Source organism: Idiotropiscis lumnitzeri, unplaced genomic scaffold, assembly GCF_059441095.1.
Source record: "Idiotropiscis lumnitzeri isolate Australia: NSW breed Sydney's pygmy pipehorse unplaced genomic scaffold, RoL_Ilum_1.0 HiC_scaffold_46, whole genome shotgun sequence".
Taxonomy (NCBI): Eukaryota; Metazoa; Chordata; class Actinopteri; order Syngnathiformes; family Syngnathidae; genus Idiotropiscis; species Idiotropiscis lumnitzeri.
The window spans coordinates 1032711-1040107 of NW_028283584.1; positions in this window are offsets into that span (position 1 = coordinate 1032711).

Genomic DNA, 7397 nt, shown 5'->3' on the forward strand with positions numbered 1-7397 from the left:
TGCACGGTGCCCTTTTAACGAATCCGATTGAAAATTGGCTAGAAAAGACTCAAGACATTGATCTTACTCTATCCCTATTTTTATGACTTTCCTTCAAAGGGCGTGGCTATTACGGTGCCGCAGAGTCTGATTATTCTCCGTGGCAAAAAAAGTTCCTGCAAAATGATTCAGATGATCCATCTTCTGGAAATCTTTCACATTTGAGGATATTCAGGCCCTGAAGACGGCTGCCAACTTATTTTTGATCGCAGTGGTAGCGCCACCAACTGGTTAAAACAAATACAAATTATTTTCGTTGATGTTTTTCTCCGGGCAGGTGAACAAAATCTACCTTATATTTGCTCGGATGAGTGTTTAGGCCTTGAGCATGTCACAATACGAAAGTCTTTCGCCTTCTTCAGAGTGTCACATGATGGTGTCTTGTGACCCGTCTTTATCAGCTGATGTTCCATGAGGGCGTGACTTACCTGTCACAAGAATGAAGGCAAGTCACGCCCCCCGCTGTCCGTTCACTCCGCCAAAATGCTGCTCCAGGTGGTAGAGAGGATGAAGGCTCCCTTGTCTCTGTTCATGGTTTTTATGCCTCGCTTGCAGATCTCAATGGCCTCTCTGATCCAGCGCTGTTGTTTGTTCTCTTCTGTGCGGATGACCCTGCCCTTCTCCCGGTCCATGATGTGGTTTTCCCTTTTGCAGTGGTCAGTGATTGCTGATTTGTAATGTTCATGTTGTGCTTGTTCTTTTACTGCTCTGATTTTTTCATTGTTTTGACAGGTAAGTCACACCCTCATGGAACATCAGCTCAAGACACCATCATGCGACACTCTGAAGAAGGCGAAAGACTCGCCGAAACATGTCAGGTAAAAAATTAACCTAAAACATAATTGTCTGCTTTTAATGAATCAGTCAAATATCAATAATAAGAAGACAAAATGAACCTAATACAAATAAATGAATGCTTAATAACTCCCCTGCACATGCTCCTAAAAATCCAAACCTTCACCTGTAAATAAAACGTCCCGACCTGAAGACATCTTAATGTTATTATTTTGTTATACACACAGTGCCGCCAAGTGGAATCAAAAATTTGTTTTTATTTTAATTTTCACGTACTGCACGGTGCCCTTTTGACGAATCCGACTGAAAATTAGTCAGAAAAGACTCAAGACAATAATCTTACTCTCTGCCGAATTTTGTGACGTTTTGGCAAAAGGCGTGGCTATTAAGGTGCTGAAAAGTCCGATTGTACTCTGTGGCAACAAAAGCTCCGGCAACATGACTCAGATGATCCTATCTTCTCGAAGTTGTACACATTTGAGGATACTTCAGCCCTGAAGACATCTACCAACTTATTTTACATCGTAGTAGTAGCGCCACCAACTGGTAAAAGCTAATACAAGTTATTTTCTTGGATGTTTTTCTCCGTGCAACTCAACAAGGTCGCCCTCATATATGCTCGGATGACTGTTTCGGCCATGAGGATGTCACAATACGAAATTCGTCCTTTTTCGTGAAAAGTTGTGGGAGTGGCATTGCACTGTTCGGCAATAAAATAAAGCTGATTATGAGGTTCTAAATATGAACGACAACTCGTAAAACTTTACACACACATCAGGCCGAGCAAATTTATCAATATTTTATACGTTAGTTGTGCAGCTTTTTTGAAATGGCTCGCCATGGCCCTCGAGAAATGTTAAAAAAAAGCAGCTCTGGTTGAGTGTTTCACCTCGCTTTTTGTAAATTTTATGGAGTACAGTGAACCCTCGGTTATCGCGGTTAATGGGTACCGAGACCACCCGCGAAAACTGAAAATCCGCGAAGTAGCGGCGCACCTTCAAAAATGCTTAAAAAAATATACAATATATATAATAAATATATATATATATATATATATATATATATATATATATATATATATATATATATATATATATATATATATATATATATATATATATATATATATATATATATATATATACGGGGAGAGAGAGAGTGAAATTCATGTTATAACAAAAAAAACAAATTATTATTAAAACGTATTATTTTTTTATTCCCCAGCCATTCTTTTTGTATTTATTTAATTACTCCGACTTTTACCTGCTGGTACGCCGTCCGGTGTGCCCTGTGAAATGAAAGGTGGCATTCTTTATTTATTTATTCATTTATTCATTCATAACTGACAGCCTCGCGCTCCGCTCGTGCCCGGGCAGAAGAGGTGCTCCAATTCGGCTTAACTGTGACACACGCCCGCCCTCCTCCCCCGGAGCTTCCATTCGGTTAAACTTAGGGGCCGCTTGGCACCGACCGTGCCCGGGGAAGGTGCTCCTCTTCGGCTTACTGTGACGCGAGCATGCCCTCCTCCTCCGGAGCTTCCATTCGGTTAAACTTAGGGGCCGCTTGGAACCGCCCGTGCCCGGGGAAGGTGCTCCTCTTCGGCTTACTGTGACGCGAGCATGCCCTCCTCCTCCGGAGCTTCCATTCGGTTAAACTTAGGGGCCGCTTGGAACCGCCCGTGCCCGGGGAAGGTGCTCCTCTTCGGCTTACTGTGACGCGAGCATGCCCTCCTCCTCCGGAGCTTCCATTCGGTTAAACTTAGGGGCCGCTTGGCACCGCCCGTGCCCGGGGAAGGTGCTCCTCTACGGCTTAACTGCCACGCACGCTGGCCGGAGCTCTGGTACGGTCCGAACCGCGCGAAACGTCGCCACCGATCGTGTCCGGGGGAACGTGCTCTTCTTCGTCCACTCTCCTCTTCGCCCACGCTCTTCTTCGGCGCACGCCGGCCGTCTAACCGCTCCAGCGCCCCGTCGTGCCGCTCGGCGAAACTACAATGCCCCCGAATATTTTTTAGACCCGCGAAGCACTGAACCTGCGAAAGGTGAACCGCGAAGTAGCGAGGGTTCACTGTATGTATAAGACCAAGACCTACAAAAAAGTCTCTTGGAGCAATGAGCTAGGTTTTACAGGAAGTCGGCCATTTTGAATTTACTTAAAAGGGGGCGGGTCACCACAATGGACTTTGTGTAGAAATTATTATTGGGGCCCGAGCAGCGACCGCGGCGAGGTCCCTATTGTTTTTGTAGAAAATATTATTACTTTTATTATTATTATTATTATTATTATTAGGGCCTGAGCAGCGACCGCTGCGAAGTCCCTATTGTTTTTGTAGAAATTATTATTATTATTTTTCCGATTGTTCGATCGCATTTTTGACCCCCGAAACATGCACAAAAACTCACCAAACTTGGCAGTCTCATCGGGCATGGCGAAAAATGTGATATTTTAACGTCTAATATGAACAGGAAGTGAGTTATGAATTTTTGAAAGTCCGACTTTTGCCCTTTTTTGCATGTTTACAGGGGTCATTCTTTTGCACCCTGATCCTAAAGGCTTCATCTGATTGCCTTAAAATTCTGTCTGTAGCATCTGAAGACCTGGCACAAACACTGGGGCTAAAATATTTTGTTTCCGAAATACTATATGACGGGGGCGGGGCATCAAAGTTTTCACTTAAGATTTCCTTCGCCGCAATGGACAAAATGCTTAATAACTCTCCTGCACATGCTGCTAAAAATCCAAAACTTCACATGTACATAAAGAGTCTGTACCTGAAGACATCTATATGTTTATATTCAGTTATACACCTTGCGCCAATCAATATCATTTTTTACATTTTGACGTACTGCACGGTGCCCTTTTAACGAATCTGATTGAAAATTGGCTAGAAAAGACTCAAGACATTGATCTTACTCTATCCCTATTTTTGTGACTTTCCTTCGAAGGGCGTGGCTATTACGGTGCCGCAGAGTCTGATTATTCTCCGTGGCAACAAAAGTTCCTGCAAAATGATTCAGATGATCCATCTTCTCGAAATTTTTCACATTTGAGGATATTCAGGCCCTGAAGACGGCTGCCAACTTATTTTTGATCGCAGTGGTAGCGCCACCAACTGGTTAAAACAAATACAAATTATTTTCGTTGATTTTTTTCTCCGGGCAGGTTAACAAAATCTACCTTACATTTGCTCGGATGAGTGTTTAGGCCTTGAGGATGTCACAATACGAAAGTCTTTCGCCTTCTTCAGAGTGTCACATGATGGTGTCTTGTGGCCCGTCTTTATCAGCTGATGTTCCATGAGGGCGTGACTTACCTGTCACAAGAATGAAGGCAAGTCACGCCCCCCGCTGTCCGTTCACTCCGCCAAAATGCTGCTCCAGGTGGTAGAGAGGATGAAGGCTCCCTTGTCTCTGTTCATGGTTTTTATGCCTCGCTTGCAGATCTCAATGGCCTCTCTGATCCAGCGCTGTTGTTTGTTCTCTTCTGTGCGGATGACCCTGCCCTTCTCCCTGTCCATGATGTGGTTTTCCCTTTTGCAGTGGTCAGTGATTGCTGATTTGTAATGTTCATGTTGTGCTTGTTCTTTTACTGCTCTGATTTTTTTCATTTTTTTGACAGGTAAGCCACACCCTCATGGAACATCAGCTCAAGACACCATCATGCGACACTCTGAAGAAGGCGAAAGACTCGCCGAAACATGTCAGGTAAAAAATTATCCTAAAACATAATTGTCTGCTTTTAATGAATCAGTCAAATATCAATAATAAGAAGACAAAATGAACCTAATACAAATAAATGAATGCTTAATAACTCCCCTGCACATGCTCCTAAAAATCCAAACCTTCACCTGTAAATAAAACGTCCCGACCTGAAGACATCTTAATGTTATTATTTTGTTATACACACAGTGCCGCCAAGTGGAATCAAAAATTTTTTTTTATTTTAATTTTCATGTACTGCACGGTGCCCTTTTGACGAATCCGACTGAAAATTAGTCAGAAAAGACTCTAGACAATGATCTTACTCTCTGCCGAATTTTGTGACGTTTTGGCAAAAGGCGTGGCTATTACGGTGCTGAAAAGTCCGATTGTACTCTGTGGCAACAAAAGCTCCAGCAACATGACTCAGATGATCCTATCTTCTCGAAGTTGCACACATTTGAGGATACTTAAGCCCTGAAGACATCTACCAACTTATTTTTCATCGTAGTAGTAGCGCCACCAACTGCTAATAGCTAATACAAGTTATTTTCTTGGATGTTTTTCTCCGTGCAACTCAACAAGGTCGCCCTCATATATGCTCGGATGACTGTTTCGGGCCATGAGGATGTCATAATACGAAATTTGTCCTTTTTCATGAAAAGTTGTGGGAGTGGCATTGCACTGTTCGGCAATAAAACAACGCTGATTATGAGGTTCTAAATATGAACAACAACTCGTGAAACTTTACACACACATCAGGCCGAGCAAATTTATCAATATTTTATACGTTAGTTGTGCAGCTTTTTTGAAATGGCTCACCATGGCCCTCGAGAAATGTTCAAAAAAGCAGCCCTGGTTGAGTGTTTCACCTCGCTTTTTGTAAATTTTATGGAGTACAGTGAGCCCTCGGTTATCGCGGTTAATGGGGACTGAGACCACCCGCGAAAACTGAAAATCCGCGAAGTAGCGGCGCACCTTCAAAAATGCTTAAAAAAAATATACAATATATATAATAAATATATAAATATATATATATATATATATATATATATATATATATATATATATATATATATATATATATATATATATATATATATATATATATATATACGGGGGGAGAGAGAGAGAGACAGAGAGTGAAATTCATGTTATAACAAAAAAAACAAATTATTATTAAAACTTATTATTTTTTTATTCCCCAACCATTCTTTTTGTATTTATTTAATTACTCCGACTTTTACCTGCTGGTACGCCGTCCGGTGTGCCCTGTGAAATGAAAGGTGGCATTCTTTATTTATTTATTCATTTATTCATTCATAACTGACAGCCTCGCGCTCCGCTCGTGCCCGGGCAGAAGAGGTGCTCCAATTCGGCTTAACTGTGACACACGCCCGCCCTCCTCCCCCGGAGCTTCCATTCGGTTAAACTTAGGGGCCGCTTGGCACCGCCCGTGCCCGGGGAAGGTGCTCCTCTTCGGCTTACTGTGACGCGAGCATGCCCTCCTCCTCCGGAGCTTCCATTCGGTTAAACTTAGGGGCCGCTTGGAACCGCCCGTGCCCGGGGAAGGTGCTCCTCTTCGGCTTACTGTGACGCGAGCATGCCCTCCTCCTCCGGAGCTTCCATTCGGTTAAACTCAGGGGCCGCTTGGAACCGCCCGTGCCCGGGGAAGGTGCTCCTCTACGGCTTAACTGCCACGCACGCCGGCCGGAGCTCTGGTACGGTCCGAACCGCGCGAAACGTCGCCACCGATCGTGTCCGGGGGAACGTGCTCTTCTTCGTCCACTCTCCTCTTCGCCCACGCTCTTCTTCGGCGCCCGCCGGCCGTCTAACCGCTCCAGCGCCCCGTCGTGCCGCTCGGCGAAACTACAATGCCCCCGAATATTTTTTAGACCCGCGAAGCACTGAACCCGCGAAAGGTGAACCTCGAAGTAGCGAGGGTTCACTGTATGTATAAGACCAAGACCTACAAAAAAGTCTCTTGGAGCAATGAGCTAGGTTTTACAGGAAGTCGGCCATTTTGAATTTACTTAAAAGGGGGCGGGTCTCCACAATGGACTTTGTGTAGAAATTATTATTGGGGCCCGAGCAGCGACCGCGGCGAGGTCCCTATTGTTTTTGTAGAAAATATTATTACTTTTATTATTATTATTATTATTATTATTATTATTAGGGCCTGAGCAGCGACCGCTGCGAAGTCCCTATTGTTTTTGTAGAAATTATTATTATTATTATTTTTCCGATTGTTCGATCGCATTTTTGACCCCCGAAACATGCACAAAAACTCACCAAACTTGGCAGTCTCATCGGGCATGGCGAAAAATTTGATATTTTTTAACGTCGAATATGAACAGGAAGTGAGTTATGAATTTTTGAAAGTCCGACTTTTGCCCTTTTTTGCATGTTTACAGGGGTCATTCTTTTGCACCCTGATCCTAAAGGCTTCATCTGATTGCCTTAAAGTTCTGTCTGGAGCATCTTAAGACCTGGGACAAACACTGGGGCTAAAATTTTTCGTTTCCGAAATACTATATGACGGGGGCGGGGCTTCAAAGTTTTCACTTAAGATTTCCTTCGCCGCAATGGACAAAATGCTTAATAACTCTCCTGCACGTGCTGCTAAAAATCCAAAACTTCACATGTACATAAAGAGTCGGTACCTGAAGACATCTATATGTTTATATTCAGTTATACACCTTGCGCCAATCAATATAAATTTTTACATTTTGACGTACTGCACGGTGCCCTTTTAACGAATCCGATTGAAAATTGGCTAGAAAAGACTCAAGACATTGATCTTACTCTATCCCTATTTTTATGACTTTCCTTCAAAGGGCGTGGCTATTACGGTGCCGCAGACTC